This window comes from Eleutherodactylus coqui, chromosome 7 (assembly GCF_035609145.1).
Source record: "Eleutherodactylus coqui strain aEleCoq1 chromosome 7, aEleCoq1.hap1, whole genome shotgun sequence".
NCBI classification, from domain to species: domain Eukaryota; kingdom Metazoa; phylum Chordata; class Amphibia; order Anura; family Eleutherodactylidae; genus Eleutherodactylus; species Eleutherodactylus coqui.
The window spans coordinates 226,948,333-226,970,771 of NC_089843.1; the positions used below are offsets into that span (position 1 = coordinate 226,948,333).

General features: G+C 40.6%; 27 non-coding genes across 27 annotated transcripts; all 27 read left to right on the forward strand.

The window, feature by feature from the left end:
• Positions 1-431: 431 nt before the first annotated feature.
• Positions 432-504, forward strand: TRNAK-UUU (transfer RNA lysine (anticodon UUU)). The gene has a single exon. It is a non-coding gene; the product is annotated as a tRNA-Lys (tRNA).
• A 609-nt stretch (positions 505-1,113) lies between these two features.
• Positions 1,114-1,186, forward strand: TRNAK-UUU (transfer RNA lysine (anticodon UUU)). Its single transcript has one exon. It is a non-coding gene; the product is annotated as a tRNA-Lys (tRNA).
• Positions 1,187-2,456: 1,270 nt separating this feature from the next.
• Positions 2,457-2,529, forward strand: TRNAK-UUU (transfer RNA lysine (anticodon UUU)). Its single transcript has one exon. It is a non-coding gene; the product is annotated as a tRNA-Lys (tRNA).
• A 929-nt stretch (positions 2,530-3,458) lies between these two features.
• Positions 3,459-3,531, forward strand: TRNAK-UUU (transfer RNA lysine (anticodon UUU)). Its single transcript has one exon. It is a non-coding gene; the product is annotated as a tRNA-Lys (tRNA).
• Positions 3,532-5,142: 1,611 nt separating this feature from the next.
• On the forward strand, positions 5,143-5,215 carry TRNAK-UUU (transfer RNA lysine (anticodon UUU)). The gene has a single exon. It is a non-coding gene; the product is annotated as a tRNA-Lys (tRNA).
• Positions 5,216-6,826: 1,611 nt separating this feature from the next.
• TRNAK-UUU (transfer RNA lysine (anticodon UUU)) lies at positions 6,827-6,899 on the forward strand. Its single transcript has one exon. It is a non-coding gene; the product is annotated as a tRNA-Lys (tRNA).
• Positions 6,900-7,167: 268 nt separating this feature from the next.
• On the forward strand, positions 7,168-7,240 carry TRNAK-UUU (transfer RNA lysine (anticodon UUU)). The gene has a single exon. It is a non-coding gene; the product is annotated as a tRNA-Lys (tRNA).
• A 929-nt stretch (positions 7,241-8,169) lies between these two features.
• On the forward strand, positions 8,170-8,242 carry TRNAK-UUU (transfer RNA lysine (anticodon UUU)). Its single transcript has one exon. It is a non-coding gene; the product is annotated as a tRNA-Lys (tRNA).
• Positions 8,243-8,827: 585 nt separating this feature from the next.
• Positions 8,828-8,900, forward strand: TRNAK-UUU (transfer RNA lysine (anticodon UUU)). The gene has a single exon. It is a non-coding gene; the product is annotated as a tRNA-Lys (tRNA).
• Positions 8,901-9,509: 609 nt separating this feature from the next.
• TRNAK-UUU (transfer RNA lysine (anticodon UUU)) lies at positions 9,510-9,582 on the forward strand. The gene has a single exon. It is a non-coding gene; the product is annotated as a tRNA-Lys (tRNA).
• Positions 9,583-9,850: 268 nt separating this feature from the next.
• TRNAK-UUU (transfer RNA lysine (anticodon UUU)) lies at positions 9,851-9,923 on the forward strand. Its single transcript has one exon. It is a non-coding gene; the product is annotated as a tRNA-Lys (tRNA).
• A 1,270-nt stretch (positions 9,924-11,193) lies between these two features.
• TRNAK-UUU (transfer RNA lysine (anticodon UUU)) lies at positions 11,194-11,266 on the forward strand. Its single transcript has one exon. It is a non-coding gene; the product is annotated as a tRNA-Lys (tRNA).
• A 268-nt stretch (positions 11,267-11,534) lies between these two features.
• Positions 11,535-11,607, forward strand: TRNAK-UUU (transfer RNA lysine (anticodon UUU)). Its single transcript has one exon. It is a non-coding gene; the product is annotated as a tRNA-Lys (tRNA).
• A 268-nt stretch (positions 11,608-11,875) lies between these two features.
• On the forward strand, positions 11,876-11,948 carry TRNAK-UUU (transfer RNA lysine (anticodon UUU)). Its single transcript has one exon. It is a non-coding gene; the product is annotated as a tRNA-Lys (tRNA).
• Positions 11,949-12,536: 588 nt separating this feature from the next.
• TRNAK-UUU (transfer RNA lysine (anticodon UUU)) lies at positions 12,537-12,609 on the forward strand. The gene has a single exon. It is a non-coding gene; the product is annotated as a tRNA-Lys (tRNA).
• Positions 12,610-14,519: 1,910 nt separating this feature from the next.
• On the forward strand, positions 14,520-14,592 carry TRNAK-UUU (transfer RNA lysine (anticodon UUU)). The gene has a single exon. It is a non-coding gene; the product is annotated as a tRNA-Lys (tRNA).
• A 588-nt stretch (positions 14,593-15,180) lies between these two features.
• Positions 15,181-15,253, forward strand: TRNAK-UUU (transfer RNA lysine (anticodon UUU)). The gene has a single exon. It is a non-coding gene; the product is annotated as a tRNA-Lys (tRNA).
• A 268-nt stretch (positions 15,254-15,521) lies between these two features.
• On the forward strand, positions 15,522-15,594 carry TRNAK-UUU (transfer RNA lysine (anticodon UUU)). The gene has a single exon. It is a non-coding gene; the product is annotated as a tRNA-Lys (tRNA).
• A 1,910-nt stretch (positions 15,595-17,504) lies between these two features.
• Positions 17,505-17,577, forward strand: TRNAK-UUU (transfer RNA lysine (anticodon UUU)). Its single transcript has one exon. It is a non-coding gene; the product is annotated as a tRNA-Lys (tRNA).
• Positions 17,578-18,165: 588 nt separating this feature from the next.
• Positions 18,166-18,238, forward strand: TRNAK-UUU (transfer RNA lysine (anticodon UUU)). Its single transcript has one exon. It is a non-coding gene; the product is annotated as a tRNA-Lys (tRNA).
• Positions 18,239-18,847: 609 nt separating this feature from the next.
• Positions 18,848-18,920, forward strand: TRNAK-UUU (transfer RNA lysine (anticodon UUU)). Its single transcript has one exon. It is a non-coding gene; the product is annotated as a tRNA-Lys (tRNA).
• A 268-nt stretch (positions 18,921-19,188) lies between these two features.
• On the forward strand, positions 19,189-19,261 carry TRNAK-UUU (transfer RNA lysine (anticodon UUU)). Its single transcript has one exon. It is a non-coding gene; the product is annotated as a tRNA-Lys (tRNA).
• A 588-nt stretch (positions 19,262-19,849) lies between these two features.
• On the forward strand, positions 19,850-19,922 carry TRNAK-UUU (transfer RNA lysine (anticodon UUU)). Its single transcript has one exon. It is a non-coding gene; the product is annotated as a tRNA-Lys (tRNA).
• A 615-nt stretch (positions 19,923-20,537) lies between these two features.
• TRNAK-UUU (transfer RNA lysine (anticodon UUU)) lies at positions 20,538-20,610 on the forward strand. The gene has a single exon. It is a non-coding gene; the product is annotated as a tRNA-Lys (tRNA).
• A 167-nt stretch (positions 20,611-20,777) lies between these two features.
• On the forward strand, positions 20,778-20,850 carry TRNAK-UUU (transfer RNA lysine (anticodon UUU)). Its single transcript has one exon. It is a non-coding gene; the product is annotated as a tRNA-Lys (tRNA).
• An 855-nt stretch (positions 20,851-21,705) lies between these two features.
• Positions 21,706-21,778, forward strand: TRNAK-UUU (transfer RNA lysine (anticodon UUU)). Its single transcript has one exon. It is a non-coding gene; the product is annotated as a tRNA-Lys (tRNA).
• Positions 21,779-22,046: 268 nt separating this feature from the next.
• TRNAK-UUU (transfer RNA lysine (anticodon UUU)) lies at positions 22,047-22,119 on the forward strand. Its single transcript has one exon. It is a non-coding gene; the product is annotated as a tRNA-Lys (tRNA).
• The last annotated feature ends 320 nt before the right edge of the window (positions 22,120-22,439 follow it).

A 22,439-nucleotide genomic window follows, 5' to 3' on the forward strand; every position in this document is an offset into this window, starting at 1 on the left:
ACATTTTTGATTTTCCACCAAAGCTTTGTTTCTTTACCTCCATATTTTATATTAAGACACTTAGAGGAGCTAAGAAGAGCATTTTCCAGAGCCTGGATAGCTCAGTCGGTAGAGCATCAGACTTTTAATCTGAGGATCCAGGGTTCAAGTTCCTGTTCAGGCATGCTTGCTAAAGCAAGCTGTCAAATGTCTTTATTGAGCACATCTTTGATTTTCCACTGAGTCTCTGCATCTTCAGTGCCGTGTTCTACTGTGCAAAACCAAGGGTATAGAAGCAGCTTGAGAACATCTTTGCTTATTGCAGAAACAACCCTTCTATGTCTGTTTAGCAGATTTTGAGCACATTATTGATTTTCCACCAAAGCTTTGTTTCTTTACCTCCATATTTTATGTTAAGACGCTTAGAGGAGCTAAGAAGAGCATTTTTCAGAGCCTGGATAGCTCAGTCGGTAGAGCATCAGACTTTTAATCTGAGGGTCCAGGGTTCAAGTCCCTGTTCAGGCGTACTTGCTAAAGCAAGCTGTCAAATGTCTTTATTGAGCACATCTTTGATTTTCCACTGAGTCTCTGCATCTTCAGTGCCGTGTTCTACTGTGCAAAACCAAGGATATAGAAGCAGCTTGAGAACATCTTTGCTTATTGCAGAAACAACCCTTCTATGTCTGTTTAGCAGATTTTGAGCACATTTTTGATTTTCCACCAAAGCTTTGTTTCTTTACCTCCATATTTTATATTAAGACACTTAGAGGAGCTAAGAAGAGCATTTTCCAGAGCCTGGATAGCTCAGTCGGTAGAGCATCAGACTTTTAATCTGAGGATCCAGGGTTCAAGTTCCTGTTCAGGCATGCTTGCTAAAGCAAGCTGTCAAATGTCTTTATTGAGCACATCTTTGATTTTCCACTGAGTCTCTGCATCTTCAGTGCCGTGTTCTACTGTGCAAAACCAAGGGTATAGAAGCAGCTTGAGAACATCTTTGCTTATTGCAGAAACAACCCTTCTATGTCTGTTTAGCAGATTTTGAGCACATTATTGATTTTCCACCAAAGCTTTGTTTCTTTACCTCCATATTTTATGTTAAGACGCTTAGAGGAGCTAAGAAGAGCATTTTTCAGAGCCTGGATAGCTCAGTCGGTAGAGCATCAGACTTTTAATCTGAGGGTCCAGGGTTCAAGTCCCTGTTCAGGCGTACTTGCTAAAGCAAGCTGTCAAATGTCTTTATTGAGCACATCTTTGATTTTCCACTGAGTCTCTGCATCTTCAGTGCCGTGTTCTACTGTGCAAAACCAAGGATATAGAAGCAGCTTGAGAACATCTTTGCTTATTGCAGAAACAACCCTTCTATGTCTGTTTAGCAGATTTTGAGCACATTTTTGATTTTCCACCAAAGCTTTGTTTCTTTACCTCCATATTTTATATTAAGACACTTAGAGGAGCTAAGAAGAGCATTTTTCAGAGCCTGGATAGCTCAGTCGGTAGAGCATCAGACTTTTAATCTGAGGATCCAGGGTTCAAGTTCCTGTTCAGGCGTGCTTGCTAAAGCAAGCTGTCAAATGTCTTTATTGAGCACATCTTTGATTTTCCACTGAGTCTCTGCATCTTCAGTGCCGTGTTCTACTGTGCAAAACCAAGGGTATAGAAGCAGCTTGAGAACATCTTTGCTTATTGCAGAAACAACCCTTCTATGTCTGTTTAGCAGATTTTGAGCACATTTTTGATTTTCCACCAAAGCTTTGTTTCTTTACCTCCATATTTTATGTTAAGACGCTTAGAGGAGCTAAGAAGAGCATTTTTCAGAGCCTGGATAGCTCAGTCGGTAGAGCATCAGACTTTTAATCTGAGGATCCAGGGTTCAAGTCCCTGTTCAGGCGTACTTGCTAAAGCAAGCTGTCAAATGTCTTTATTGAGCACATCTTTGATTTTCCACTGAGTCTCTGCATCTTCAGTGCCGTGTTCTACTGTGTAAAACCAAGGGTATAAAAGCAGCTTGAGAACATCTTTGCTTATTGCAGAAACAACCCTTCTATGTCTGTTTAGCAGATTTTGAGCACATTTTTGATTTTCCACCAAAGCTTTGTTTCTTTACCTCCATATTTTATGTTAAGACGCTTAGAGGAGCTAAGAAGAGCATTTTTCAGAGCCTGGATAGTTCAGTCGGTAGAGCATCAGGGTTCAAGTCCCTGTTCAGGCGTACTTGCTAAAGCAAGCTGTCAAATGTCTTTATTGAGCACATCTTTGATTTTCCACTGAGTCTCTGCATCTTCAGTGCCGTGTTCTACTGTGCAAAACCAAGGGTATAAAAGCAGCTTGAGAACATCTTTGCTTATTGCAGAAACAACCCTTCTATGTCTGTTTAGCAGATTTTGAGCACATTTTTGATTTTCCACCAAAGCTTTGTTTCTTTACCTCCATATTTTATGTTAAGACGCTTAGAGGAGCTAAGAAGAGCATTTTTCAGAGCCTGGATAGCTCAGTCGGTAGAGCATCAGACTTTTAATCTGAGGGTCCAGGGTTCAAGTCCCTGTTCAGGCGTACTTGCTAAAGCAAGCTGTCAAATGTCTTTATTGAGCACATCTTTGATTTTCCACTGAGTCTCTGCATCTTCAGTGCCGTGTTCTACTGTGCAAAACCAAGGATATAGAAGCAGCTTGAGAACATCTTTGCTTATTGCAGAAACAACCCTTCTATGTCTGTTTAGCAGATTTTGAGCACATTTTTGATTTTCCACCAAAGCTTTGTTTCTTTACCTCCATATTTTATGTTAAGACGCTTAGAGGAGCTAAGAAGAGCATTTTTCAGAGCCTGGATAGCTCAGTCGGTAGAGCATCAGACTTTTAATCTGAGGATCCAGGGTTCAAGTCCCTGTTCAGGCGTACTTGCTAAAGCAAGCTGTCAAATGTCTTTATTGAGCACATCTTTGATTTTCCACTGAGTCTCTGCATCTTCAGTGCCGTGTTCTACTGTGCAAAACCAAGGGTATAAAAGCAGCTTGAGAACATCTTTGCTTATTGCAGAAACAACCCTTCTATGTCTGTTTAGCAGATTTTGAGCACATTTTTGATTTTCCACCAAAGCTTTGTTTCTTTACCTCCATATTTTATGTTAAGACGCTTAGAGGAGCTAAGAAGAGCATTTTTCAGAGCCTGGATAGTTCAGTCGGTAGAGCATCAGGGTTCAAGTCCCTGTTCAGGCATACTTGCTAAAGCAAGCTGTCAAATGTCTTTATTGAGCACATCTTTGATTTTCCACTGAGTCTCTGCATCTTCAGTGCCGTGTTCTACTGTGCAAAACCAAGGGTATAAAAGCAGCTTGAGAACATCTTTGCTTATTGCAGAAACAACCCTTCTATGTCTGTTTAGCAGATTTTGAGCACATTTTTGATTTTCCACCAAAGCTTTGTTTCTTTACCTCCATATTTTATGTTAAGACGCTTAGAGGAGCTAAGAAGAGCATTTTTCAGAGCCTGGATAGCTCAGTCGGTAGAGCATCAGACTTTTAATCTGAGGGTCCAGGGTTCAAGTCCCTGTTCAGGCGTACTTGCTAAAGCAAGCTGTCAAATGTCTTTATTGAGCACATCTTTGATTTTCCACTGAGTCTCTGCATCTTCAGTGCCGTGTTCTACTGTGCAAAACCAAGGATATAGAAGCAGCTTGAGAACATCTTTGCTTATTGCAGAAACAACCCTTCTATGTCTGTTTAGCAGATTTTGAGCACATTTTTGATTTTCCACCAAAGCTTTGTTTCTTTACCTCCATATTTTATATTAAGACACTTAGAGGAGCTAAGAAGAGCATTTTCCAGAGCCTGGATAGCTCAGTCGGTAGAGCATCAGACTTTTAATCTGAGGATCCAGGGTTCAAGTTCCTGTTCAGGCATGCTTGCTAAAGCAAGCTGTCAAATGTCTTTATTGAGCACATCTTTGATTTTCCACTGAGTCTCTGCATCTTCAGTGCCGTGTTCTACTGTGCAAAACCAAGGGTATAGAAGCAGCTTGAGAACATCTTTGCTTATTGCAGAAACAACCCTTCTATGTCTGTTTAGCAGATTTTGAGCACATTATTGATTTTCCACCAAAGCTTTGTTTCTTTACCTCCATATTTTATGTTAAGACGCTTAGAGGAGCTAAGAAGAGCATTTTTCAGAGCCTGGATAGCTCAGTCGGTAGAGCATCAGACTTTTAATCTGAGGATCCAGGGTTCAAGTCCCTGTTCAGGCGTACTTGCTAAAGCAAGCTGTCAAATGTCTTTATTGAGCACATCTTTGATTTTCCACTGAGTCTCTGCATCTTCAGTGCCGTGTTCTACTGTGCAAAACCAAGGGTATAAAAGCAGCTTGAGAACATCTTTGCTTATTGCAGAAACAACCCTTCTATGTCTGTTTAGCAGATTTTGAGCACATTTTTGATTTTCCACCAAAGCTTTGTTTCTTTACCTCCATATTTTATGTTAAGACGCTTAGAGGAGCTAAGAAGAGCATTTTTCAGAGCCTGGATAGTTCAGTCGGTAGAGCATCAGGGTTCAAGTCCCTGTTCAGGCGTACTTGCTAAAGCAAGCTGTCAAATGTCTTTATTGAGCACATCTTTGATTTTCCACTGAGTCTCTGCATCTTCAGTGCCGTGTTCTACTGTGCAAAACCAAGGGTATAGAAGCAGCTTGAGAACATCTTTGCTTATTGCAGAAACAACCCTTCTATGTCTGTTTAGCAGATTTTGAGCACATTATTGATTTTCCACCAAAGCTTTGTTTCTTTACCTCCATATTTTATGTTGAGACGCTTAGAGGAGCTAAGAAGAGCATTTTTCAGAGCCTGGATAGCTCAGTCGGTAGAGCATCAGACTTTTAATCTGAGGATCCAGGGTTCAAGTCCCTGTTCAGGCGTACTTGCTAAAGCAAGCTGTCAAATGTCTTAATTGAGCACATCTTTGATTTTCCACTGAGTCTTTGCTTCTTTATTGTCGTGTTCTACTGTGCAAAACTGAGGGTATAGAAGCAGCTTGAGAAAATCTTTGTTTTTTGCAGAAACAACCCTTCTATGTCTGTTTAGCAAATTTTGGGCACATTGTTGATTTTCCACCAAAGCTTTGTTTCTTTACCTCCATATTTTATGTTGAGACACTTAGAGGAGCTAAGAAGAGCATTTTTCAGAGCCTGGATAGCTCAGTCGGTAGAGCATCAGACTTTTAATCTGAGGGTCCAGGGTTCAAGTCCCTGTTCAGGCATACTTGCTAAAGCAAGCTGTCAAATGTCTTTATTGAGCACATCTTTGATTTTCCACTGAGTCTCTGCATCTTCAGTGCCGTGTTCTACTGTGCAAAACCAAGGATATAGAAGCAGCTTGAGAACATCTTTGCTTATTGCAGAAACAACCCTTCTATGTCTGTTTAGCAGATTTTGAGCACATTTTTGATTTTCCACCAAAGCTTTGTTTCTTTACCTCCATATTTTATATTAAGACACTTAGAGGAGCTAAGAAGAGCATTTTCCAGAGCCTGGATAGCTCAGTCGGTAGAGCATCAGACTTTTAATCTGAGGATCCAGGGTTCAAGTTCCTGTTCAGGCATGCTTGCTAAAGCAAGCTGTCAAATGTCTTTATTGAGCACATCTTTGATTTTCCACTGAGTCTCTGCATCTTCAGTGCCGTGTTCTACTGTGCAAAACCAAGGGTATAGAAGCAGCTTGAGAACATCTTTGCTTATTGCAGAAACAACCCTTCTATGTCTGTTTAGCAGATTTTGAGCACATTATTGATTTTCCACCAAAGCTTTGTTTCTTTACCTCCATATTTTATGTTAAGACGCTTAGAGGAGCTAAGAAGAGCATTTTTCAGAGCCTGGATAGCTCAGTCGGTAGAGCATCAGACTTTTAATCTGAGGATCCAGGGTTCAAGTCCCTGTTCAGGCGTACTTGCTAAAGCAAGCTGTCAAATGTCTTTATTGAGCACATCTTTGATTTTCCACTGAGTCTCTGCATCTTCAGTGCCGTGTTCTACTGTGCAAAACCAAGGGTATAAAAGCAGCTTGAGAACATCTTTGCTTATTGCAGAAACAACCCTTCTATGTCTGTTTAGCAGATTTTGAGCACATTTTTGATTTTCCACCAAAGCTTTGTTTCTTTACCTCCATATTTTATGTTAAGACGCTTAGAGGAGCTAAGAAGAGCATTTTTCAGAGCCTGGATAGTTCAGTCGGTAGAGCATCAGGGTTCAAGTCCCTGTTCAGGCGTACTTGCTAAAGCAAGCTGTCAAATGTCTTTATTGAGCACATCTTTGATTTTCCACTGAGTCTCTGCATCTTCAGTGCCGTGTTCTACTGTGCAAAACCAAGGGTATAGAAGCAGCTTGAGAACATCTTTGCTTATTGCAGAAACAACCCTTCTATGTCTGTTTAGCAGATTTTGAGCACATTATTGATTTTCCACCAAAGCTTTGTTTCTTTACCTCCATATTTTATGTTGAGACGCTTAGAGGAGCTAAGAAGAGCATTTTTCAGAGCCTGGATAGCTCAGTCGGTAGAGCATCAGACTTTTAATCTGAGGATCCAGGGTTCAAGTCCCTGTTCAGGCGTACTTGCTAAAGCAAGCTGTCAAATGTCTTAATTGAGCACATCTTTGATTTTCCACTGAGTCTATGCTTCTTTATTGTCGTGTTCTACTGTGCAAAACTGAGGGTATAGAAGCAGCTTGAGAAAATCTTTGTTTTTTGCAGAAACAACCCTTCTATGTCTGTTTAGCAAATTTTGGGCACATTGTTGATTTTCCACCAAAGCTTTGTTTCTTTACCTCCATATTTTATGTTGAGACACTTAGAGGAGCTAAGAAGAGCATTTTTCAGAGCCTGGATAGCTCAGTCGGTAGAGCATCAGACTTTTAATCTGAGGGTCCAGGGTTCAAGTCCCTGTTCAGGCATACTTGCTAAAGCAAGCTGTCAAATGTCTTTATTGAGCACATCTTTGATTTTCCACTGAGTCTCTGCATCTTCAGTGCCGTGTTCTACTGTGCAAAACCAAGGGTATAAAAGCAGCTTGAGAACATCTTTGCTTATTGCAGAAACAACCCTTCTATGTCTGTTTAGCAGATTTTGAGCACATTTTTGATTTTCCACCAAAGCTTTGTTTCTTTACCTCCATATTTTATGTTAAGACGCTTAGAGGAGCTAAGAAGAGCATTTTTCAGAGCCTGGATAGCTCAGTCGGTAGAGCATCAGACTTTTAATCTGAGGGTCCAGGGTTCAAGTCCCTGTTCAGGCGTACTTGCTAAAGCAAGCTGTCAAATGTCTTTATTGAGCACATCTTTGATTTTCCACTGAGTCTCTGCATCTTCAGTGCCGTGTTCTACTGTGCAAAACCAAGGATATAGAAGCAGCTTGAGAACATCTTTGCTTATTGCAGAAACAACCCTTCTATGTCTGTTTAGCAGATTTTGAGCACATTTTTGATTTTCCACCAAAGCTTTGTTTCTTTACCTCCATATTTTATATTAAGACACTTAGAGGAGCTAAGAAGAGCATTTTCCAGAGCCTGGATAGCTCAGTCGGTAGAGCATCAGACTTTTAATCTGAGGATCCAGGGTTCAAGTTCCTGTTCAGGCATGCTTGCTAAAGCAAGCTGTCAAATGTCTTTATTGAGCACATCTTTGATTTTCCACTGAGTCTCTGCATCTTCAGTGCCGTGTTCTACTGTGCAAAACCAAGGGTATAAAAGCAGCTTGAGAACATCTTTGCTTATTGCAGAAACAACCCTTCTATGTCTGTTTAGCAGATTTTGAGCACATTTTTGATTTTCCACCAAAGCTTTGTTTCTTTACCTCCATATTTTATGTTAAGACGCTTAGAGGAGCTAAGAAGAGCATTTTTCAGAGCCTGGATAGTTCAGTCGGTAGAGCATCAGGGTTCAAGTCCCTGTTCAGGCGTACTTGCTAAAGCAAGCTGTCAAATGTCTTTATTGAGCACATCTTTGATTTTCCACTGAGTCTCTGCATCTTCAGTGCCGTGTTCTACTGTGCAAAACCAAGGGTATAGAAGCAGCTTGAGAACATCTTTGCTTATTGCAGAAACAACCCTTCTATGTCTGTTTAGCAGATTTTGAGCACATTATTGATTTTCCACCAAAGCTTTGTTTCTTTACCTCCATATTTTATGTTAAGACGCTTAGAGGAGCTAAGAAGAGCATTTTTTAGAGCCTGGATAGCTCAGTCGGTAGAGCATCAGACTTTTAATCTGAGGGTCCAGGGTTCAAGTCCCTGTTCAGGCATACTTGCTAAAGCAAGCTGTCAAATGTCTTTATTGAGCACATCTTTGATTTTCCACTGAGTCTTTGCTTCTGTATTGTCGTGTTCTGTGCAAAACCAAGGGTATAAAAGCAGCTTGAGAACATCTTTGCTTATTGCAGAAACAACCCTTCTATATCTGTTTAGCAGATTTTGAGCACATTTTTGATTTTCCACCAAAGCTTTGTTTCTTTACCTCCATATTTTATGTTAAGACACTTAGAGGAGCTAAGAAAAGCATTGTTCAGAGCCTGGATAGTTCAGTCGGTAGAGCATCAGGGTTCAAGTCCCTGTTCAGGCGTACTTGCTAAAGCAAGCTGTCAAATGTCTTAATTGAGCACATCTTTGATTTTCCACTGAGTCTTTGCTTCTTTATTGTCGTGTTCTACTGTGCAAAACTGAGGGTATAGAAGCAGCTTGAGAAAATCTTTGTTTTTTGCAGAAACAACCCTTCTATGTCTGTTTAGCAAATTTTGGGCACATTGTTGATTTTCCACCAAAGCTTTGTTTCTTTACCTCCATATTTTATGTTAAGACGCTTAGAGGAGCTAAGAAGAGCATTTTTCAGAGCCTGGATAGCTCAGTCGGTAGAGCATCAGACTTTTAATCTGAGGGTCCAGGGTTCAAGTCCCTGTTCAGGCGTACTTGCTAAAGCAAGCTGTCAAATGTCTTTATTGAGCACATCTTTGATTTTCCACTGAGTCTCTGCATCTTCAGTGCCGTGTTCTACTGTGCAAAACCAAGGGTATAGAAGCAGCTTGAGAACATCTTTGCTTATTGCAGAAACAACCCTTCTATGTCTGTTTAGCAGATTTTGAGCACATTTTTGATTTTCCACCAAAGCTTTGTTTCTTTACCTCCATATTTTATATTAAGACACTTAGAGGAGCTAAGAAGAGCATTTTCCAGAGCCTGGATAGCTCAGTCGGTAGAGCATCAGACTTTTAATCTGAGGATCCAGGGTTCAAGTTCCTGTTCAGGCATGCTTGCTAAAGCAAGCTGTCAAATGTCTTTATTGAGCACATCTTTGATTTTCCACTGAGTCTCTGCATCTTCAGTGCCGTGTTCTACTGTGCAAAACCACGGGTATAAAAGCAGCTTGAGAACATCTTTGCTTATTGCAGAAACAACCCTTCTATATCTGTTTAGCAGATTTTGAGCACATTTTTGATTTTCCACCAAAGCTTTGTTTCTTTACCTCCATATTTTATGTTAAGACGCTTAGAGGAGCTAAGAAAAGCATTGTTCAGAGCCTGGATAGCTCAGTCGGTAGAGCATCAGACTTTTAATCTGAGGGTCCAGGGTTCAAGTCCCTGTTCAGGCGTACTTGCTAAAGCAAGCTGTCAAATGTCTTTATTGAGCAAATCTTTGATTTTCCACTGAGTCTCTGCATCTTCAGTGCCGTGTTCTACTGTGCAAAACCAAGGGTATAGAAGCAGCTTGAGAACATCTTTGCTTATTGCAGAAACAACCCTTCTATGTCTGTTTAGCAGATTTTGAGCACATTATTGATTTTCCACCAAAGCTTTGTTTCTTTACCTCCATATTTTATGTTAAGACGCTTAGAGGAGCTAAGAAGAGCATTTTTCAGAGCCTGGATAGCTCAGTCGGTAGAGCATCAGACTTTTAATCTGAGGGTCCAGGGTTCAAGTCCCTGTTCAGGCGTACTTGCTAAAGCAAGCTGTCAAATGTCTTTATTGAGCACATCTTTGATTTTCCACTGAGTCTCTGCATCTTCAGTGCCGTGTTCTACTGTGCAAAACCAAGGGTATAAAAGCAGCTTGAGAACATCTTTGCTTATTGCAGAAACAACCCTTCTATGTCTGTTTAGCAGATTTTGAGCACATTTTTGATTTTCCACCAAAGCTTTGTTTCTTTACCTCCATATTTTATGTTAAGACGCTTAGAGGAGCTAAGAAGAGCATTTTTCAGAGCCTGGATAGCTCGGTCGGTAGAGCATCAGACTTTTAATCTGAGGGTCCAGGGTTCAAGTCCCTGTTCAGGCGTACTTGCTAAAGCAAGCTGTCAAATGTCTTTATTGAGCACATCTTTGATTTTCCACTGAGTCTCTGCATCTTCAGTGCCGTGTTCTACTGTGCAAAACCAAGGATATAGAAGCAGCTTGAGAACATCTTTGCTTATTGCAGAAACAACCCTTTTATGTCTGTTTAGCAGATTTTGAGCACATTTTTGATTTTCCACCAAAGCTTTGTTTCTTTACCTCCATATTTTATGTTAAGACGCTTAGAGGAGCTAAGAAGAGCATTTTTCAGAGCCTGGATAGCTCAGTCGGTAGAGCATCAGGCTTTTCATCTGAGGATCCAGGGTTCAAGTCCCTGTTCAGGCGTACTTGCTAAAGCAAGCTGTCAAATGTCTTTATTGAGCAAATCTTTGATTTTCCACTGAGTCTCTGCATCTTCAGTGCCGTGTTCTACTGTGCAAAACCAAGGGTATAAAAGCAGCTTGAGAACATCTTTGCTTATTGCAGAAACAACCCTTCTATGTCTGTTTAGCAGATTTTGAGCACATTTTTGATTTTCCACCAAAGCTTTGTTTCTTTACCTCCATATTTTATGTTAAGACGCTTAGAGGAGCTAAGAAGAGCATTTTTCAGAGCCTGGATAGTTCAGTCGGTAGAGCATCAGGGTTCAAGTCCCTGTTCAGGCGTACTTGCTAAAGCAAGCTGTCAAATGTCTTTATTGAGCACATCTTTGATTTTCCACTGAGTCTCTGCATCTTCAGTGCCGTGTTCTACTGTGCAAAACCAAGGGTATAGAAGCAGCTTGAGAACATCTTTGCTTATTGCAGAAACAACCCTTCTATGTCTGTTTAGCAGATTTTGAGCACATTATTGATTTTCCACCAAAGCTTTGTTTCTTTACCTCCATATTTTATGTTAAGACGCTTAGAGGAGCTAAGAAGAGCATTTTTCAGAGCCTGGATAGCTCAGTCGGTAGAGCATCAGACTTTTAATCTGAGGGTCCAGGGTTCAAGTCCCTGTTCAGGCATACTTGCTAAAGCAAGCTGTCAAATGTCTTTATTGAGCACATCTTTGATTTTCCACTGAGTCTCTGCATCTTCAGTGCCGTGTTCTACTGTGCAAAACCACGGGTATAAAAGCAGCTTGAGAACATCTTTGCTTATTGCAGAAACAACCCTTCTATATCTGTTTAGCAGATTTTGAGCACATTTTTGATTTTCCACCAAAGCTTTGTTTCTTTACCTCCATATTTTATGTTAAGACGCTTAGAGGAGCTAAGAAAAGCATTGTTCAGAGCCTGGATAGCTCAGTCGGTAGAGCATCAGACTTTTAATCTGAGGGTCCAGGGTTCAAGTCCCTGTTCAGGCGTACTTGCTAAAGCAAGCTGTCAAATGTCTTTATTGAGCAAATCTTTGATTTTCCACTGAGTCTCTGCATCTTCAGTGCCGTGTTCTACTGTGCAAAACCAAGGGTATAGAAGCAGCTTGAGAACATCTTTGCTTATTGCAGAAACAACCCTTCTATGTCTGTTTAGCAGATTTTGAGCACATTATTGATTTTCCACCAAAGCTTTGTTTCTTTACCTCCATATTTTATGTTAAGACGCTTAGAGGAGCTAAGAAGAGCATTTTTCAGAGCCTGGATAGCTCAGTCGGTAGAGCATCAGACTTTTAATCTGAGGGTCCAGGGTTCAAGTCCCTGTTCAGGCATACTTGCTAAAGCAAGCTGTCAAATGTCTTTATTGAGCACATCTTTGATTTTCCACTGAGTCTCTGCATCTTCAGTGCCGTGTTCTACTGTGCAAAACCAAGGGTATAAAAGCAGCTTGAGAACATCTTTGCTTATTGCAGAAACAACCCTTCTATGTCTGTTTAGCAGATTTTGAGCACATTTTTGATTTTCCACCAAAGCTTTGTTTCTTTACCTCCATATTTTATGTTAAGACGCTTAGAGGAGCTAAGAAGAGCATTTTTCAGAGCCTGGATAGTTCAGTCGGTAGAGCATCAGGGTTCAAGTCCCTGTTCAGGCGTACTTGCTAAAGCAAGCTGTCAAATGTCTTAATTGAGCACATCTTTGATTTTCCACTGAGTCTTTGCTTCTTTATTGTCGTGTTCTACTGTGCAAAACTGAGGGTATAGAAGCAGCTTGAGAAAATCTTTGTTTTTTGCAGAAACAACCCTTCTATGTCTGTTTAGCAAATTTTGGGCACATTGTTGATTTTCCACCAAAGCTTTGTTTCTTTACCTCCATATTTTATGTTAAGACGCTTAGAGGAGCTAAGAAGAGCATTTTTCAGAGCCTGGATAGCTCAGTCGGTAGAGCATCAGACTTTTAATCTGAGGGTCCAGGGTTCAAGTCCCTGTTCAGGCGTACTTGCTAAAGCAAGCTGTCAAATGTCTTTATTGAGCACATCTTTGATTTTCCACTGAGTCTCTGCATCTTCAGTGCCGTGTTCTACTGTGCAAAACCAAGGGTATAAAAGCAGCTTGAGAACATCTTTGCTTATTGCAGAAACAACCCTTCTATGTCTGTTTAGCAGATTTTGAGCACATTTTTGATTTTCCACCAAAGCTTTGTTTCTTTACCTCCATATTTTATGTTAAGACGCTTAGAGGAGCTAAGAAGAGCATTTTTCAGAGCCTGGATAGTTCAGTCGGTAGAGCATCAGGGTTCAAGTCCCTGTTCAGGCGTACTTGCTAAAGCAAGCTGTCAAATGTCTTTATTGAGCACATCTTTGATTTTCCACTGAGTCTCTGCATCTTCAGTGCCGTGTTCTACTGTGCAAAACCAAGGGTTTAAAAGCAGCTTGAGAACATCTTTGCTTATTGCAGAAACAACCCTTCTATGTCTGTTTAGCAGATTTTGAGCACATTTTTGATTTTCCACCAAAGCTTTGTTTCTTTACCTCCATATTTTATGTTAAGACGCTTAGAGGAGCTAAGAAGAGCATTTTTCAGAGCCTGGATAGTTCAGTCGGTAGAGCATCAGGGTTCAAGTCCCTGTTCAGGCGTACTTGCTAAAGCAAGCTGTCAAATGTCTTTATTGAGCACATCTTTGATTTTCCACTGAGTCTCTGCATCTTCAGTGCCGTGTTCTACTGTGCAAAACCAAGGGTATAAAAGCAGCTTGAGAACATCTTTGCTTATTGCAGAAACAACCCTTCTATGTCTGTTTAGCAGATTTTGAGCACATTTTTGATTTTCCACCAAAGCTTTGTTTCTTTACCTCCATATTTTATGTTAAGATGCTTAGAGGAGCTAAGAAGAGCATTTTTCAGAGCCTGGATAGCTCAGTCGGTAGAGCATCAGACTTTTAATCTGAGGATCCAGGGTTCAAGTTCCTGTTCAGGTGTGCTTGCTAAAGCAAGCTGTCAAATGTCTTTATTGAGCACATCTTTGATTTTCCACTGAGTCTCTGCATCTTCAGTGCCGTGTTCTACTGTGCAAAACCAAGGGTATAGAAGCAGCTTGAGAACATCTTTGCTTATTGCAGAAACAACCCTTCTATGTCTGTTTAGCAGATTTTGAGCACATTTTTGATTTTCCACCAAAGCTTTGTTTCTTTACCTCCATATTTTATGTTAAGACGCTTAGAGGAGCTAAGAAGAGCATTTTTCAGAGCCTGGATAGCTCAGTCGGTAGAGCATCAGACTTTTAATCTGAGGATCCAGGGTTCAAGTCCCTGTTCAGGCGTACTTGCTAAAGCAAGCTGTCAAATGTCTTTATTGAGCACATCTTTGATTTTCCACTGAGTCTCTGCATCTTCAGTGCCGTGTTCTACTGTGCAAAACCAAGGGTATAAAAGCAGCTTGAGAACATCTTTGCTTATTGCAGAAACAACCCTTCTATGTCTGTTTAGCAGATTTTGAGCACATTTTTGATTTTCCACCAAAGCTTTGTTTCTTTATCTCCATATTTTATGTTAAGACGCTTAGAGGAGCTAAGAAGAGCATTTTTCAGAGCCTGGATAGTTCAGTCGGTAGAGCATCAGGGTTCAAGTCCCTGTTCAGGCGTACTTGCTAAAGCAAGCTGTCAAATGTCTTTATTGAGCACATCTTTGATTTTCCACTGAGTCTCTGCATCTTCAGTGCCGTGTTCTACTGTGCAAAACCAAGGGTATAGAAGCAGCTTGAGAACATCTTTGCTTATTGCAGAAACAACCCTTCTATGTCTGTTTTGCAGATTTTGAGCACATTTTTGATTTTCCACCAAAGCTTTGTTTCTTTACCTCCATATTTTATGTTAAGACGCTTAGAGGAGCTAAGAAGAGCATTTTTCAGAGCCTGGATAGCTCAGTCGGTAGAGCATCAGACTTTTAATCTGAGGGTCCAGGGTTCAAGTCCCTGTTCAGGCGTACTTGCTAAAGCAAGCTGTCAAATGTCTTTATTGAGCACATCTTTGATTTTCCACTGAGTCTCTGCATCTTCAGTGCCGTGTTCTACTGTGCAAAACCAAGGGTATAAAAGCAGCTTGAGAACATCTTTGCTTATTGCAGAAACAACCCTTCTATGTCTGTTTAGCAGATTTTGAGCACATTTTTGATTTTCCACCAAAGCTTTGTTTCTTTACCTCCATATTTTATGTTAAGACGCTTAGAGGAGCTAAGAAGAGCATTTTTCAGAGCCTGGATAGTTCAGTCGGTAGAGCATCAGGGTTCAAGTCCCTGTTCAGGCGTACTTGCTAAAGCAAGCTGTCAAATGTCTTAATTGAGCACATCTTTGATTTTCCACTGAGTCTTTGCTTCTTTATTGTCGTGTTCTACTGTGCAAAACTGAGGGTATAGAAGCAGCTTGAGAAAATCTTTGTTTTTTGCAGAAACAACCCTTCTATGTCTGTTTAGCAAATTTTGGGCACATTGTTGATTTTCCACCAAAGCTTTGTTTCTTTACCTCCATATTTTATGTTAAGACGCGTAGAGGAGCTAAGAAGAGCATTTTTCAGAGCCTGGATAGCTCAGTCGGTAGAGCATCAGACTTTTAATCTGAGGGTCCAGGGTTCAAGTCCCTGTTCAGGCGTACTTGCTAAAGCAAGCTGTCAAATGTCTTTATTGAGCACATCTTTGATTTTCCACTGAGTCTTTGCTTCTTTATTGTCGTGTTCTACTGTGCAAAACTGAGGGTATAGAAGCAGCTTGAGAAAATCTTTGTTTTTTGCAGAAACAACCCTTCTATGTCTGTTTAGCAAATTTTGGGCACATTGTTGATTTTCCACCAAAGCTTTGTTTCTTTACCTCCATATTTTATGTTGAGACACTTAGAGGAGCTAAGAAGAGCATTTTTCAGAGCCTGGATAGCTCAGTCGGTAGAGCATCAGACTTTTAATCTGAGGGTCCAGGGTTCAAGTCCCTGTTCAGGCGTACTTGCTAAAGCAAGCTGTCAAATGTCTTTATTGAGCACATCTTTGATTTTCCACTGAGTCTCTGCATCTTCAGTGCCGTGTTCTACTGTGCAAAACCAAGGGTATAAAAGCAGCTTGAGAACATCTTTGCTTATTGCAGAAACAACCCTTCTATGTCTGTTTAGCAGATTTTGAGCACATTTTTGATTTTCCACCAAAGCTTTGTTTCTTTACCTCCATATTTTATGTTAAGACGCTTAGAGGAGCTAAGAAGAGCATTTTTCAGAGCCTGGATAGTTCAGTCGGTAGAGCATCAGGGTTCAAGTCCCTGTTCAGGCGTACTTGCTAAAGCAAGCTGTCAAATGTCTTTATTGAGCACATCTTTGATTTTCCACTGAGTCTCTGCATCTTCAGTGCCGTGTTCTACTGTGCAAAACCAAGGGTATAAAAGCAGCTTGAGAACATCTTTGCTTATTGCAGAAACAACCCTTCTATGTCTGTTTAGCAGATTTTGAGCACATTTTTGATTTTCCACCAAAGCTTTGTTTCTTTACCTCCATATTTTATGTTAAGACGCTTAGAGGAGCTAAGAAGAGCATTTTTCAGAGCCTGGATAGTTCAGTCGGTAGAGCATCAGGGTTCAAGTCCCTGTTCAGGCGTACTTGCTAAAGCAAGCTGTCAAATGTCTTTATTGAGCACATCTTTGATTTTCCACTGAGTCTCTGCATCTTCAGTGCCGTGTTCTACTGTGCAAAACCAAGGGTATAAAAGCAGCTTGAGAACATCTTTGCTTATTGCAGAAACAACCCTTCTATGTCTGTTTAGCAGATTTTGAGCACATTTTTGATTTTCCACCAAAGCTTTGTTTCTTTACCTCCATATTTTATGTTAAGATGCTTAGAGGAGCTAAGAAGAGCATTTTTCAGAGCCTGGATAGCTCAGTCGGTAGAGCATCAGACTTTTAATCTGAGGATCCAGGGTTCAAGTTCCTGTTCAGGCGTGCTTGCTAAAGCAAGCTGTCAGATGTCTTTATTGAGCATATCTTTGATTTTCCACTGAGTCTCTGCATCTTCAGTGCCGTGTTCTACTGTGCAAAACCAAGGGTATAGAAGCAGCTTGAGAACATCTTTGCTTATTGCAGAAACAACCCTTCTATGTCTGTTTAGCAGATTTTGAGCACATTTTTGATTTTCCACCAAAGCTTTGTTTCTTTACCTCCATATTTTATGTTAAGACGCTTAGAGGAGCTAAGAAGAGCATTTTTCAGAGCCTGGATAGCTCAGTCGGTAGAGCATCAGACTTTTAATCTGAGGATCCAGGGTTCAAGTCCCTGTTCAGGCGTACTTGCTAAAGCAAGCTGTCAAATGTCTTTATTGAGCACATCTTTGATTTTCCACTGAGTCTCTGCATCTTCAGTGCCGTGTTCTACTGTGCAAAACCAAGGGTATAAAAGCAGCTTGAGAACATCTTTGCTTATTGCAGAAACAACCCTTCTATGTCTGTTTAGCAGATTTTGAGCACATTTTTGATTTTCCACCAAAGCTTTGTTTCTTTATCTCCATATTTTATGTTAAGACGCTTAGAGGAGCTAAGAAGAGCATTTTTCAGAGCCTGGATAGTTCAGTCGGTAGAGCATCAGGGTTCAAGTCCCTGTTCAGGCGTACTTGCTAAAGCAAGCTGTCAAATGTCTTTATTGAGCACATCTTTGATTTTCCACTGAGTCTCTGCATCTTCAGTGCCGTGTTCTACTGTGCAAAACCAAGGGTATAGAAGCAGCTTGAGAACATCTTTGCTTATTGCAGAAACAACCCTTCTATGTCTGTTTTGCAGATTTTGAGCACATTTTTGATTTTCCACCAAAGCTTTGTTTCTTTACCTCCATATTTTATGTTAAGACGCTTAGAGGAGCTAAGAAGAGCATTTTTCAGAGCCTGGATAGCTCAGTCGGTAGAGCGTCAGACTTTTAATCTGAGGGTCCAGGGTTCAAGTCCCTGTTCAGGCGTACTTGCTAAAGCAAGCTGTCAAATGTCTTTATTGAGCACATCTTTGATTTTCCACTGAGTCTCTGCATCTTCAGTGCCGTGTTCTACTGTGCAAAACCAAGGGTATAAAAGCAGCTTGAGAACATCTTTGCTTATTGCAGAAACAACCCTTCTATGTCTGTTTAGCAGATTTTGAGCACATTTTTGATTTTCCACCAAAGCTTTGTTTCTTTACCTCCATATTTTATGTTAAGACGCTTAGAGGAGCTAAGAAGAGCATTTTTCAGAGCCTGGATAGTTCAGTCGGTAGAGCATCAGGGTTCAAGTCCCTGTTCAGGCGTACTTGCTAAAGCAAGCTGTCAAATGTCTTAATTGAGCACATCTTTGATTTTCCACTGAGTCTTTGCTTCTTTATTGTCGTGTTCTACTGTGCAAAACTGAGGGTATAGAAGCAGCTTGAGAAAATCTTTGTTTTTTGCAGAAACAACCCTTCTATGTCTGTTTAGCAAATTTTGGGCACATTGTTGATTTTCCACCAAAGCTTTGTTTCTTTACCTCCATATTTTATGTTAAGACGCTTAGAGGAGCTAAGAAGAGCATTTTTCAGAGCCTGGATAGCTCAGTCGGTAGAGCATCAGACTTTTAATCTGAGGGTCCAGGGTTCAAGTCCCTGTTCAGGCGTACTTGCTAAAGCAAGCTGTCAAATGTCTTTATTGAGCACATCTTTGATTTTCCACTGAGTCTTTGCTTCTTTATTGTCGTGTTCTACTGTGCAAAACTGAGGGTATAGAAGCAGCTTGAGAAAATCTTTGTTTTTTGCAGAAACAACCCTTCTATGTCTGTTTAGCAAATTTTGGGCACATTGTTGATTTTCCACCAAAGCTTTGTTTCTTTACCTCCATATTTTATGTTGAGACACTTAGAGGAGCTAAGAAGAGCATTTTTCAGAGCCTGGATAGCTCAGTCGGTAGAGCATCAGACTTTTAATCTGAGGGTCCAGGGTTCAAGTCCCTGTTCAAGCGTACTTGCTAAAGCAAGCTGTCAAATGTCTTTATTGAGCACATCTTTGATTTTCCACTGAGTCTCTGCATCTTCAGTGCCGTGTTCTACTGTGCAAAACCAAGGGTATAAAAGCAGCTTGAGAACATCTTTGCTTATTGCAGAAACAACCCTTCTATGTCTGTTTAGCAGATTTTGAGCACATTTTTGATTTTACACCAAAGCTTTGTTTCTTTACCTCCATATTTTATGTTAAGACGCTTAGAGGAGCTAAGAAGAGCATTTTTCAGAGCCTGGATAGCTCAGTCGGTAGAGCATCAGACTTTTAATCTGAGGGTCCAGGGTTCAAGTCCCTGTTCAGGCGTACTTGCTAAAGCAAGCTGTCAAATGTCTTTATTGAGCACATCTTTGATTTTCCACTGAGTCTCTGCATCTTCAGTGCCGTGTTCTACTGTGCAAAACCAAGGGTATAGAAGCAGCTTGAGAACATCTTTGCTTATTGCAGAAACAACCCTTCTATGTCTGTTTAGCAGATTTTGAGCACATTTTTGATTTTCCACCAAAGCTTTGTTTCTTTACCTCCATATTTTATGTTAAGACGCTTAGAGGAGCTAAGAAGAGCATTTTTCAGAGCCTGGATAGCTCAGTCGGTAGAGCATCAGACTTTTAATCTGAGGGTCCAGGGTTCAAGTCCCTGTTCAGGCATACTTGCTAAAGCAAGCTGTCAAATGTCTTTATTGAGCACATCTTTGATTTTCCACTGAGTCTCTGCATCTTCAGTGCCGTGTTCTACTGTGCAAAACCAAGGGTATAAAAGCAGCTTGAGAACATCTTTGCTTATTGCAGAAACAACCCTTCTATGTCTGTTTAGCAGATTTTGAGCACATTTTTGATTTTCCACCAAAGCTTTGTTTCTTTACCTCCATATTTTATGTTAAGACGCTTAGAGGAGCTAAGAAGAGCATTTTTCAGAGCCTGGATAGTTCAGTCGGTAGAGCATCAGGGTTCAAGTCCCTGTTCAGGCGTACTTGCTAAAGCAAGCTGTCAAATGTCTTAATTGAGCACATCTTTGATTTTCCACTGAGTCTTTGCTTCTTTATTGTCGTGTTCTACTGTGCAAAACTGAGGGTATAGAAGCAGCTTGAGAAAATCTTTGTTTTTTGCAGAAACAACCCTTCTATGTCTGTTTAGCAAATTTTGGGCACATTGTTGATTTTCCACCAAAGCTTTGTTTCTTTACCTCCATATTTTATGTTAAGACGCTTAGAGGAGCTAAGAAGAGCATTTTTCAGAGCCTGGATAGCTCAGTCGGTAGAGCATCAGACTTTTAATCTGAGGGTCCAGGGTTCAAGTCCCTGTTCAGGCGTACTTGCTAAAGCAAGCTGTCAAATGTCTTTATTGAGCACATCTTTGATTTTCCACTGAGTCTCTGCATCTTCAGTGCCGTGTTCTACTGTGCAAAACCAAGGATATAGAAGCAGCTTGAGAACATCTTTGCTTATTGCAGAAACAACCCTTCTATGTCTGTTTAGCAGATTTTGAGCACATTTTTGATTTTCCACCAAAGCTTTGTTTCTTTACCTCCATATTTTATATTAAGACACTTAGAGGAGCTAAGAAGAGCATTTTTCAGAGCCTGGATAGCTCAGTCGGTAGAGCATCAGACTTTTAATCTGAGGATCCAGGGTTCAAGTTCCTGTTCAGGCGTGCTTGCTAAAGCTAAAGCAAGCTGTCAAATGTCTTTATTGAGCACATCTTTGATTTTCCACTGAGTCTCTGCATCTTCAGTGCCGTGTTCTACTGTGCAAAACCAAGGGTATAGAAGCAGCTTGAGAACATCTTTGCTTATTGCAGAAACAACCCTTCTATGTCTGTTTAGCAGATTTTGAGCACATTTTTGATTTTCCACCAAAGCTTTGTTTCTTTACCTCCATATTTTATGTTAAGACGCTTAGAGGAGCTAAGAAGAGCATTTTTCAGAGCCTGGATAGCTCAGTCGGTAGAGCATCAGACTTTTAATCTGAGGGTCCAGGGTTCAAGTCCCTGTTCAGGCGTCCTTGCTAAAGCAAGCTGTCAAATGTCTTTATTGAGCAGAAACAACCCTTCTATGTCTGTTTAGCAGATTTTGAGCACATTTTTGATTTTCCACCAAAGCTTTGTTTCTTTACCTCCATATTTTATGTTAAGACGCTTAGAGGAGCTAAGAAGAGCATTTTTCAGAGCCTGGATAGCTCAGTCGGTAGAGCATCAGACTTTTAATCTGAGGGTCCAGGGTTCAAGTCCCTGTTCAGGCGTACTTGCTAAAGCAAGCTGTCAAATGTCTTTATTGAGCACATCTTTGATTTTCCACTGAGTCTCTGCATCTTCAGTGCCGTGTTCTACTGTGCAAAACCAAGGATATAGAAGCAGCTTGAGAACATCTTTGCTTATTGCAGAAACAACCCTTCTATGTCTGTTTAGCAGATTTTGAGCACATTTTTGATTTTCCACCAAAGCTTTGTTTCTTTACCTCCATATTTTATATTAAGACACTTAGAGGAGCTAAGAAGAGCATTTTTCAGAGCCTGGATAGCTCAGTCGGTAGAGCATCAGACTTTTAATCTGAGGATCCAGGGTTCAAGTTCCTGTTCAGGCGTGCTTGCTAAAGCTAAATCAAGCTGTCAAATGTCTTTATTGAGCACATCTTTGATTTTCCACTGAGTCTCTGCATCTTCAGTGCCGTGTTCTACTGTGCAAAACCAAGGGTATAGAAGCAGCTTGAGAACATCTTTGCTTATTGCAGAAACAACCCTTCTATGTCTGTTTAGCAGATTTTGAGCACATTTTTGATTTTCCACCAAAGCTTTGTTTCTTTACCTCCATATTTTATGTTAAGACGCTTAGAGGAGCTAAGAAGAGCATTTTTCAGAGCATGGATAGCTCAGTCGGTAGAGCATCAGACTTTTAATCTGAGGGTCCAGGGTTCAAGTCCCTGTTCTGGCGTCCTTGCTAAAGCAAGCTGTCAAATGTCTTTATTGAGCAGAAACAACCCTTCTATGTCTGTTTAGCAGATTTTGAGCACATTTTTGATTTTCCACCAAAGCTTTGTTTCTTTACCTCCATATTTTATGTTAAGACGCTTAGAGGAGCTAAGAAGAGCATTTTTCAGAGCCTGGATAGCTCAGTCGGTAGAGCATCAGACTTTTAATCTGAGGGTCCAGGGTTCAAGTCCCTGTTCAGGCGTACTTGCTAAAGCAAGCTGTCAAATGTCTTTATTGAGCACATCTTTGATTTTCCACTGAGTCTCTGCATCTTCAGTGCCGTGTTCTACTGTGCAAAACCAAGGGTATAGAAGCAGCTTGAGAACATCTTTGCTTATTGCAGAAACAACCCTTCTATGTCTGTTTAGCAGATTTTGAGCACATTTTTGATTTTCCACCAAAGCTTTGTTTCTTTACCTCCATATTTTATGTTAAGACGCTTAGAGGAGCTAAGAAGAGCATTTTTCAGAGCCTGGATAGCTCAGTCGGTAGAGCATCAGACTTTTAATCTGAGGGTCCAGGGTTCAAGTCCCTGTTCAGGCATACTTGCTAAAGCAAGCTGTCAAATGTCTTTATTGAGCACATCTTTGATTTTCCACTGAGTCTCTGCATCTTCAGTGCCGTGTTCTACTGTGCAAAACCAAGGGTATAAAAGCAGCTTGAGAACATCTTTGCTTATTGCAGAAACAACCCTTCTATGTCTGTTTAGCAGATTTTGAGCACATTTTTGATTTTCCACCAAAGCTTTGTTTCTTTACCTCCATATTTTATGTTAAGACGCTTAGAGGAGCTAAGAAGAGCATTTTTCAGAGCCTGGATAGTTCAGTCGGTAGAGCATCAGGGTTCAAGTCCCTGTTCAGGCG